The following is an 11,972-nucleotide window of genomic DNA, read 5'->3' as shown; positions in this document are numbered from 1 at the left end:
TTGTTACATTTTCTCTTGTGTTATTTTGTCAAGTTTTTTTGTCAAAAGCCTTACAGCAATTCAAAAGAACAATGAGCAGATGTGTTGTTTATGTGTTTTCCTGGAAACAAAGGATATTTAGGAGAAGAGAGACCAAAAGACAAAAAAGGACATTTTAATAGTGCCCATCTCCCTTACTTAAACACATACACAGAGAGTCAACGTTTCATAAATAAATGATGCAACAATGCATTAGGCTACACAATGTAGGTGTTGCCAGCATGCATGTTCTTTCCAAATGCAAAACACAAGATATTACAATATAAAGTAAATGAAACATAAAAACATGGATGTGTTTTTTGTATAAAAACAGCTTTTGCAAGAAACTGCTGGCACAAATCCTCAGTTCATGTTTTCTCTATGATTAGAAATATGTTAACACAAATGTACAAACATACAGTATCTACTAGACAAGAATAAGCAAGTTGAAAAAAACAAAAATGGGAAAGGGCTTATAACAATGATTCAAACAACAACAGTCCCAACCAAATAAAAAAACTAATATTATTGGGTTTGGCAATATGTTCCTTGCCCATCAATTATTTACACTGAGGGAAACATATATTTAAACATTTAAATAAATAATTAACAGTTTTCTTATTAACACGTTTCTACATGATTCATTGTTAAGCAACATAAATGGGCTATGGTGTTGAGTTAGTAAGATTAAATAAATAACAGCCTCTGATAAATAACCCTGCCAATCAACCAAATAGTTTGGTGGCTGGATTCCAAAATGGAAAATAAAGAAATTCCACTTTCTGTGTAATTTAAAAGAAAAAGATCAAATTCAAATAACAATTATCTACAAATTTATTAACTGGAGCTAATTACTCTCTGTCTTCCACGTTACCTTGGGATGCCTTAATTCCCAGCTCCATGCCAACCTCAATCAGAGGAGAGATTACGCCCATCCCGAGGATACCTGTGACTGGTATGGAGCGATTTTAGTCTCATTAATTATTCACGCATAAAACAAGATACACACATGCGTAAACAGTTTTGCATGCATAAAACCTTATTTACGTGCACATAGTAGATATTTACATTTACGAAAAGCAATTCACGTGCGTAAAACAAAACTATTTTCTCACAAAGTACGTTTCGCAAACATACAACTGCGCACAAAACGTTCGAAAGGTTAAAATGTACACGGTTGTATTGTTATGCGAATGTCCTAATCGTCACACACGTGTGAATCGCCTTGGACATGTGTGTGTGTTTTTTGAGACTCTCCTGGCAACGCAACCCCTACCACTTGGTTGTCGTACTCTTTAGCCAATCAGATTCAATCTTACCATTTAACCAATCACAACCCGCTGAGGGCGCAGGACTCAAGGAAAAGGGCTCTGCGCAGCTTTGGTGCAGGCGGCACATATTTTGTTTTGTAGGCTAACGTTACATAGTTGAACCGTTCACGGCGAGTCAGTTTTTATGTTTTTAAATGTTGTTTACGTTACCATTACGATGTGTTTATGTGGTTTGAAGGATTTTTATTGTGATTTTTATTGTGGTTTAAACGTGCTTTTACATTTAATGTGCTTTTTTGATTTCATTATTGATCACTAGCTGTGCATAATATGTTGAAAATATAACCAGTGTGTGAGTTGAGTTAAGGGCTGATTTTGAGTGAACTTTCTGTACCAGAATAATATGTGTGTGTGTGTGTGTGTGTGTGTAAAGATCAGATTACGCAGAGCTCGTCGGAATTTGGTGAAGGTGTGGGGTTTCGTGTGATGCTCCACAAATGGTCGGGAAAAGCAGTGTGAGCTAGTTGGCTGAGCAGAACTAAGAAAGAAAGCGGATTGGACGTGTGCCCAGGCTTCCCCAACCCCCCAGCTAAGAAAAGACACCAGAAGGATTATAAATACCATGTAAAATTGTTCTTCTGAGTCGGTCCTTTGTAAGATATCAGTTCTCTTGTAAGACTGAGTCTGAGGCAACCCACCCAGCTGTATTTTGAATCTTCTGATCAATAAACTTCAAGATTTTACTTTGACTGGCCTCTCTCCAATTCTGAACGCGCAGAACATTGAAGAAATGTTCATCAGGTTGCCAATCCAAAATAATAGACTTGTTACATTAACATAGATGATTTTGGTTACATGTGGAATAAAGTATTTTTATCGACTGCAAATCTTCAGTTTCCTCCCATTTTGCGATACATTGCTGTATGGCTTGTCTATTTACCTTACCATGTTTCTATCTGCGGTCAGTAGTATTGTCAAAGACGGTTTGTGTCGTTTTTTTTTTATTAAAATCTGATAATACTAGTTAACTTTAGTAATCTAGTAATTTATTAGTATGGGTCTATATAGGCTAATATATCTATCCATTTAATCTAAATTAGTAAAATAATCCCTTCAATGAGGAACATAACACGTATGTCTAACTAGACTATATTAATTTACATGAAGAAAGAACTACAAAGTCAGGGGAAACATTACAGTATTTCAAACTGACTTGACAGAACGCATAGTGAAATGAGACCAGGTGGACAGCAGCGAAGTAAATTGAGTATTGTATTTTATTTAACAGTAAAAAAATATAATAAATTGTACCCACAAAGCTGCGCAAGTGTGGAAAATATCGTAATGTGATAAGGCTTGTTTGAGATGAGCAAAATCTGCGCAGAACCGATCACCAGTGATCACCGCGAGCTGCTATTTTTTAATTCAAGTTTATTTTAATTGAAGAAAGTATCAAAACAGACTATAGAAATACAGTACATTTCAAAAGCTGGGGGAGGTACAGTCAGTATTATAGGAATACTTTAAAGTGTGTACATGCTTGCAGAATTTTTATAGCTTTTTGTTTCTTCGAGGGCAATATTGTCTCAATATAAAGCTTCACTTTATTTTCAAATGCAACAAAACACGGCCTTTTCCCTGAAAATTAGCATTTATGAATGTGGAACTTAGCCATTAAAATAATTTTTTTTATAAAATAAGTGTGGGGTTGTTTATCTTTCGAGTTTACGTATTGTAAACTCCACAGTGATGTAAAATTTTCATCAACATTTCCAACAATGAAACAAAGTACATTTCGCCAAAAAAAAGATACATAAGGGCAGTGCCAAAATAAATGAACAGCTGTTTCAGGCTTCTTTTTGCAAAAACTACAACTTTCATCAATATCCTTTTTAAATTTGGTTAAATGGTGTTTAGCAGGGTATATTCTGTGAAGAAGTTTAAAAGATACTTCTTTAACCTTGTTTGTTAAGAGATAGCGATTGGGTAGAAGACAGACTTTTTCCAGTCAACATCACTCACAAACTGACTCCAGTAAGCAATAACATTTGGTCTTGAAACAATATCTTTCTGAAAAAGGGCTCTTATTGACCTGTTATAATTATAATGACTGGAGAAACATATTTTACAAGGGACTGATTTGGTGAGAGGGGTGGAAGTTGCTGGTAATCTAATCTTTTTGTTGTTTAAATAACATGCATATTTTAGAAGAAATTGCTCCAAAAACAGTTGCAAATTCCCTTGGTGGTATAGGAATATTATATTTGGACAAGAATTCCTTATAAGTAAAAAGAAGGCCATCTGAATTAAAAAGTTGGTCTACCAAAACAATATTATTTCGAAACCAATTTTCAAAGAAAATAGTTTTCTGTTTGAAAAGAATGTCCTTATTATTCCAGATAAAGTATTTGTGTGGTGAAAAGTTGTGTTTGTAAATTAAACTCCCAGCTAGAAAAGCTTGACGATGAAATGCAGAAAGTTTTACAGGTATTTTGTTAATATCAAAATTGGAAACAAGGAAGAAATTTATGCCACCCAGACTAGATAAAATATGGAGGGGAATAATATTCCAAATAGGAGACTGGATACCTAACAAGTTGTCTAATCCACTTGATTTTAAATGTATTGTTTAATGTAGCAAAGTTCAGGAAATTGAGACCACCATTTTCATATGAGTTCATTAATACTGATTTTCTTATATAATGTATCCTATTTTTCCAAACAAAACCAAAAAGCATCCTATCAATCTCCTTCGATATTTTATCATCAACCTGAAGAGCCATAGCTGTATAAATTAACCGGGATATGCCTTCTGCTTTGGAGATCAGAACTCTCCATCTTAATGACAAGTCTTTTAGAAGCCATTGATTAAACGTCTTTTGAGTTTTTTGGATAACAGGATTAAAGTTTAATGAACTTCTATTCTTTTGATTCTTATTTATTGTAATTCCTAGGTATTTGACTTCTGTTTTAGGCAGGGTTGCCCGGTCTCTCCTTATTTATTTCTGATAATAAGTCAACTCCTTGCAAATCATATTAAAGCCAGTTCAATTAAAGGTATGACTATTATCGATAGAGAACTTGTTATAACACAATTAGCAGATGACACCACCCTTTTTCTCCAAAACGATAACCAAATACCCATTGCAATTCAAATAATAGGAGCGTTCTCTAAAGCATCTGGTGTTTATCTGAATGTAAAGAAATGTGAACTCATGCCGGTCAAAGAATGTTCAGTGGCATCTTATTGCAACATTCCAGTAAAAACAGAAGTCAAACACCGCGAGCTGCATGCCGGTTAGAAAAGTGTCCGAGTTACGTCCGCCTTGCTCTGATGTCACGTGTGCCAAAAAACTGCGCTATTCAAAAGCATGATGGGAAACGACTGACTGACGACACAGCTTCATGCTCATTGGCTGAGAATGTCAACTGATACATTTTCTCTTTATTCTAAGAATAAGATTACCCATCTATTTATTTATATTTACATGCAAACTAAACAAAAACAAAACACGCCTAGTGGAGTTAAGAATTAGGACATGCGTTTATTTTATATTTCTCTTCATTAGAATTCTTCCTTGTTGTAATTTTCACTTTATTCTATTGTATGTTTGTGTGAATTAATAAATCAATCCATTAAAAATATACATGCACACATACATATATATTTTTTAATTTTTTTTTATTGATGCTTAGAACAGGAACATAAAAAGGAGAAAGTATACATCACATAATATCAACCAAAAAAAGATAATCATATATAAATGGACTGTTTAGCCATTATGCCTCATCTTTGTGTGGTTTCATCTGAGAAGAGTCAGGGTCTTAAAACAAGGGAAGAAATTCTGAAGAACGTTTGCTACAATGCAGCTTTGACTTGCATGGTATGGAAAAATACTATGGACGTGAAATGGTGGCAGAAACCTGCTTGTTATTAAATGACAAACATTTGTTACAGTGGTTGTTGTGGAAAATTGCTCAGACGAAGAGGGTCCAGGTGTCAAAAAGTTAACTTTATTTGCGCATGCCAAACAAAGTGAGATCTTCCCAAAGCATCTCCCGTTACAGTGTTTTCAAGCCCATAATTATAGTAATATTTCTGACAGGGGGGCTTCTTTCGAACCAATCAAATACCTTACGGTTATCTTTTCATTACATGACATGACTTTCCACCAATAGATTTTCAGCAGTCAAGTATGTTTTTACTTGTGGTTAGCCAATCGTCGATTCCTTTTTTTAAAACATAGTGCCAATTGTATACATCGTTTCAATGTTCATAAGACATGGAACTCATGCTTAAAACTGTAACTCGTGCATACATATGATGTCCCTGCGGCTATAAAGTCATTAAACTGGTATAATGAACATACTGCTTCAATTCAATGTGGAGTGGTCATGCGTTTTTAGACAACGCTGAATTTTTATAATGCTGTGCTCTTAAACCATAAGTGTGAGTAAGTATATATTAATTCAATGTGGAGTGGTCATGCGTTTTTAGACAACGCTGAATTTTTATAATGCTGTGCTCTTAAACCATAAGTGTGAGTAAGTATATAGTTAGTGAGAATAAAACAGTGTTGTGCTCTTAAATCATAAGTGTAAATATATATGTTTGATAAATGTAAATGAATGATACTTGATTATGGCTTAGTATGCTGATCATGGCCCTTAAATCATTGCATAATCAACTGTGGTTAAATGTGGTTTCTGATTATATTACTAATACTCCCACATATTCTAATGTTCCTATGAATACTTCTTAATACTAAAACAGGTAGATTATAACTGTGGTACATAATACTGCACTTTGCAGTGAAGCCCAATCAAATCATCTCAAAACAACCCAGAAATTACACAATATGGTGTGCGGTGGACTTAAAAAATGAGGAGGCAGATTTCTACCCATGTAATTTTTGTTCATCTCTGCACTATTAACAAGTGCGATTGTCAGAAAACCAGTGTCATTTCAGTGTTTATGTGTGAAAAATTCCTTTTAATTACTACAAGTTCATTACAGTATGTAGGCCTACTTCTGATTTTTTTATTTTCCCTGCTTTGGGAAAAGGTACATCAACACCACCTTCATCTTCTTCTGGAACATTTGGGATTTCCTAGAATAACATCATTACCAATACCATCAATTTAATTATTAGCAGTCCCAGAAATACTCAAAGCATTTAAGAGATCAAATCAAATAGATGTGACTTACTTTAGCCTTGCTGCTAGCCTGATCACAAGCAAAAGTTTTTGAACAAATCTGAACCACGTAATATTCTGTCAACAATCGATAACTCCTCTGCCTCCGCCATCTCCGACACGAATCCTAAACTCCGATTAATACAACTAATAAAACAATTTAATTAACGTTCAATCTAATTTAGCGCCCGCAGTTTAAAATGTATGACGAAGACGAGCAGGAAGGCGGGATCTCGCTGATGAGTTAATCCAATCATAGCCCGTTGGAGGTATTGCCTCCTCTCACGTGACATTTCTCCATTCTTTTGAATTACCCCCACTCAAACTCAGCACGCTTTAGCCGGTATATTTAAAGTCAATGAGCTTAGAGGAGGCAAGAGAAACGCTGCCTCCCTTTGGAATTCTTTCAAGTGGGATCGCTGTTTCACACTGTTGTACACGCTGGTTTATCTAATATTTAGCTCAATACGTTAAATCCGCTGTCCTATTCTATTTCTGAACTGTTAATAATATTCTCATTCGATTATTTTCGAGGGGGAGGGGAGGCACTGCCTCCCTTGCCTCCTCGGAGGAAACGCCCCTGATTTGTTATGACCTCTGTCTCTCAAAAGCAACTTGCTATTTACTTAATTTACCATTTGTTTATACAATCCTTGAAAATGTCTTACATATTGTTGTGTAAGATGTTTTTTTGGACATTATTTGACACTACATTCAGTGATTATTATTGTAACCATATTCATGTAAAAACAGTGGTATTTCGATTACATCCACTTCGTCTGCGATAAAAAAACGTTAACGCGATCTCCTCCATTGTTCATGTTTGCAGGAGAGAAAACAGCGAGATCAGAAAGTGTCCGACTTCAAAGGTCTTTTTTGACCCCTCCCCTTACTGCAGCCGCCTACTCTCGCCTACATTTCAGGCGAGGCATGCGCATCTCAAACAAGAGGATTAACGTGCGGTGAGGGTGATGCTGCGTCATTTCCGTTCTATTTGAGCCAAACTGCACTAAAGTTGCGCAGAGCCCTTTTCCTTGAGTCCTGCACCCTCAGCGGGTTGTGATTGGTTGAATGATAAGCTTGAATCTGATTGGCTAAAGAGTACGACAACCAAGTGGTAGGGGTTGCGTTGCCAGGAGAGTCTCAAAAAACACACACACACACGTCCAATGCGATTCACACGTGTGTGACGATTAGGACATGCATAACAATACAACCGTGTACATTTTAACCTTTCGAAAGTTTTGTGCGCAGTTGTATGTTTGCGAAACGTACTCTGTGAGAAAATAGTTTTGTTTTACGCACGTGAATTGCTTTTCGTACATGTAAATATATACTATGTGCACCAGTGGTGTGCGGTGGACTTAAAAAATGAGGAGGCAGATTTCTACCCATGTAATTTTTGTTCATCTCTGTACTATTAACAAGAGTGTTGTCAGTCATTTCAGTGTTGATGTGTGAAAAATTCCCTTTAATTACTACAAGTTCATTACAGTATGTACTTCTGATTTTTGTAGTTTTATATTTTCCCTGCTTTGGGAAAAGGTACATCAACACCAACTTCATCTTCCTCTGGTACTATATTTCCTATATAAGAATTACATCATTACCAGGGCCAGACGGAATCTGCAGACTTTTTTTGTTAATTCTGCGCAGAATTTTTTTCTTAATCTGCCGAATAGTTTTTATATTGTTTGAAATATGTTATAAGTTGAAAAAAGGTTTTAAAATAAATTTGTTAAAAGATTTGAGAGAATGGGCCTTTAAACTTCACAAAATAAAAGCATTTACAAATCAGCTGTCAAAATTGCAATTAAACCTAAATAAAAATGTTATCAACATGTTTTATAAACACCATTATTGAATATAGACCTACTTGTTTATTTACATTTACATGTATTCATTTGGCAGACGCTTTTATCCAAAGCGACTTACAAGTAGTTTTTTACAGTGACACATTACTGCAGAGTAATCAGGGGCAGTCGAGACTCGAGAACAATCTCTCCCCTTCCACGCTGAAAGTGTATGTAGCCGCAATTGCTGCTCATCACGAACCAGTTAGTGGGAAGTCTCTGGGACAGCACGACCTGGTCATTCGGTTCCTGAGGGGTGCGAGGAGGCTGAATCCGGCCCGTCCGCGCTCCGTTCCCTCTTGGGACCTCAATGTGGTCCTGGCGGGCCTCCAGAGGCCCCCCTTCGAGCCCCTCGGAGATGCCGCTCTTTCTCATCTCTCGATGAAGACGGCTCTCCTAGTGGCGCTCGCTTCCATCAAGAGGGTAGGGGACCTACAAGCATTTTCCGTGGCCACGGATTGCCTAGAGTTCGGGCCTGGTCTATCTCACGTTATCCTGAGACCCCGGCTTGGCTACGTGCCCAAAGTTCCCACCACTCCCTTTCGGGACCAGGATGTGTATGTGTGTATGTGTATATATCAGCACAGACCTTTAAAGAGAGAGAGATGTGACCCTGTACTTACTTTTCTATATGTATGTGTGTGTCAAATTTGTACTTTTTAAAATCCCAAATGTTAATGTAATTTCAAAAGCAGCACAACCTTACTGCATAATAGTTGTCTTATCTGATGCCATCCCTAGGCTGATTTAAACTTTGAATTTAGGCTGCTATATTTAACAGTGAGTTCATTTTATTCAGGTGTGAGGATGGTGGATCAGGAAAGACAGGGGAAAGCAACAGGTAGGTCTAACCAGTGGTGTGCGGTGGACTTAAAAAATGAGGAGGCAGATTTCTACCCATGTAATTTTTGTTCATCTCTGTACTATTAACAAGTGCGTTTGTCAGTCATTTCAGTGTTTATGTGTGAAAAATTCCCTTTAATTACTACAAGTTCATTACAGTATGTACTTCTGATTTTTGTAGTTTTATATTTTCCCTGCTTTGGGAAAAGGTACATCAACACCACCTTCATCTTCCTCTGGTACTTTCCTATATAAGAATTACATCATTACCAGGGCCAGACGGAATCTGCAGACTTTTTTTGTTAATTCTGCGCAGAATTTTTTTCTGAATCTGCCGAATAGTTTTTATATTGTTTGAAATATGTTATAAGTTGAAAAAAGGTTTTAAAATAAATTTGTTAAAAGATTTGAGAGAATGGGCCTTTAAACTTCACAAAATAAAAGCATTTACAAATCAGCTGTCAAAATTGCAATTAAACCTAAATAAAAATGTTATCAACATGTTTTATAAAAACCATTATTGAATATAGACCTACTTGTTTATTTACATTTACATGTATTCACTTGGCAGACGCTTTTATCCAAAGCGGCTTACAAGTAGTTTTTTACAGTGACACATTACTGCAGAGCAATCAGGGGTAAGGTGTCTTGCTCAAGGGCCCTTCAGTCATGACCTGCTGGCACTGAGATTAGAACCGGCAACCTTCTGATCACAAGCCAACGCTCAACCATTAGGCCACAGCTGACCCCCTTTTTTAATATCAAAAAAAAGTTTTAAACTATGACGATCTCAGTCGTGTTTTCGACTACTTTAATGGATCTTTCAGTGTTACTGTCTCAGCACATGAGATGAAGAAGAAAGGAATTTATGTGGAAAAAAACATAAGCGCTTTAACAAACTTGTTCGCTCATTGCATTATTGTGTGTTTGTTTGCTGCGTCTGATTACGCAGCGCTTCTTAAACCCAAGTTTTATGTGTAGGCTAAGCTTGCTTTTATCAACAAAAACATGTGATGCAATACGAACACGACAACCATATCGTGTGGACATTTATATAGACAGGCTGCTTCATTAGTGGTTTTTACTTTTGCTTTGCGTGAGGTAAAATTTGCTTGTTCTGTAGCCTATTTTAGAAACGATTACGATCTATTAGATTCGCTTGAGAAGTAGACTGTGGGTGTCTTTGGAATCGATCACGCCATAAAATCATCAGATTGAAACACTAAACAGCAGAGTACTTGATGCTTACTCTTCCGCGGAAATATCCGCGGGTATCCGCGGACGCGCATTCTGTCTGGCCCTGATCATTACCAATACCATCAATTTAATTATTAGCAGTCCCAGAAATAATCAAAGCATTTAAGAGATCAAATCAAATAGATGTGACTTACTTTAAACTTGCTCTTATCCCGAGCAAGCCTGATCACAAGCGTTTTTGAACAAATCTGAACCACGTAATATTCTGTCAACAATCGATAACTCCTCTGCCTCTGCCATCTGCGAAACGAATCCTAAACTCCGATTAATACAACTAATAAAACTATTTAATTAACGTTCAATCTAATTTAGCGCCCGCAGTTTAAAATGAATGACGAAGACAAGCAGGAAGGCGGGATCTCGCTGATGAGTTAATCCAATCATAGCCCGTTGGAGGCATTGCCTCCTCTCACGTGACTTTTCTCCATTCTTTTCAATTACTCCCACTCAAACTCACGGCACGCTTTAGCGGGTATATGTAAAGTCAATGAGCTTAGAGGAGGCAAGAGAAACGCTGCCTCCCTTTGGATTTCTTTCGAGCGGGGTCGCTGTTTCACACTGTTATACACGCTGATTGATCTCATATTTTGCTTAATACATTCTATCAGCTGTCCTATTTTATTTCTGAACTGTTAATAATATTCTCATTTGATTATTTTCGAGGGGGAGGGGAGGCACCGCCTCCCTTGCCTCCTCGGAGGAAAACGCCCCTGATGTGCACGTAAATTAGGTTTTACGCATGCAAAACTGTTTACGCATGTTTGTATCTTGTTTTATGCGTGAATAATTAATGAGACTAAAATCGCTCCATAGACTGGCAGAAGCACAAGTCCCGGGCGTGCTGTTCTGATAGTACTCTATATATGTTTGTTTTTCATCGTATAAAGTTAATTTCAAACTTTGCAACGTTGTAAACGCTTTGTAAATACATTTGAATAGAATGGATTTTTTATTGTCTATGCATTCTGGTAACACATACAATGTGTAATGCATTGATCACTGGGGTCTCTCAGGGATCGGTGCTTGGACCGCTGCTTTTTTCCATCTACATGACATCCTTAGGACCCGTCATACGGGCACTACAGCTTCTCGTTTCACTGTTATGCTGACGATAGCCAGATCTGCATTTCGTTTCACCCAGACGATACCACTGTAGCGGCTCGCATAACAGACTGCCTATGACATCTCAGCTTGGATGAAAGAGCATCACCTCAAGCTGAACCCAGCCAAGACAGAAATACTCGTGTTTCCAGTACACCCCACGGTATCTCACCATTAAACTTGGCAATTCCACAATCACTCCCACCCCTTTTCATCTCTCGCCACTGGCTGCCGGTTGAAGCCCGTATCAGATTTTAGTCACTGAATCTTTTGTTGAAACTAGTAACTTTGTATTAGCACCTATCGTACTATTGCTCTTTTATAACATATCCCTTTTTTTGCTCCCTGATTTCTTTGTAAGTCACTTTGGATAAAAGCGTCTGCTAAATGACTAAATGTAAATGCATGGTTGCATGTATTTATACATTAATAA

This window comes from Barbatula barbatula (assembly GCF_947034865.1).
Source record: "Barbatula barbatula genome assembly, chromosome: 9".
Classification (NCBI taxonomy): Eukaryota; Metazoa; Chordata; class Actinopteri; order Cypriniformes; family Nemacheilidae; genus Barbatula; species Barbatula barbatula.
The sequence above is the reverse complement of the archived record's forward strand: the minus strand, read 5'-3'. Positions refer to the sequence as shown.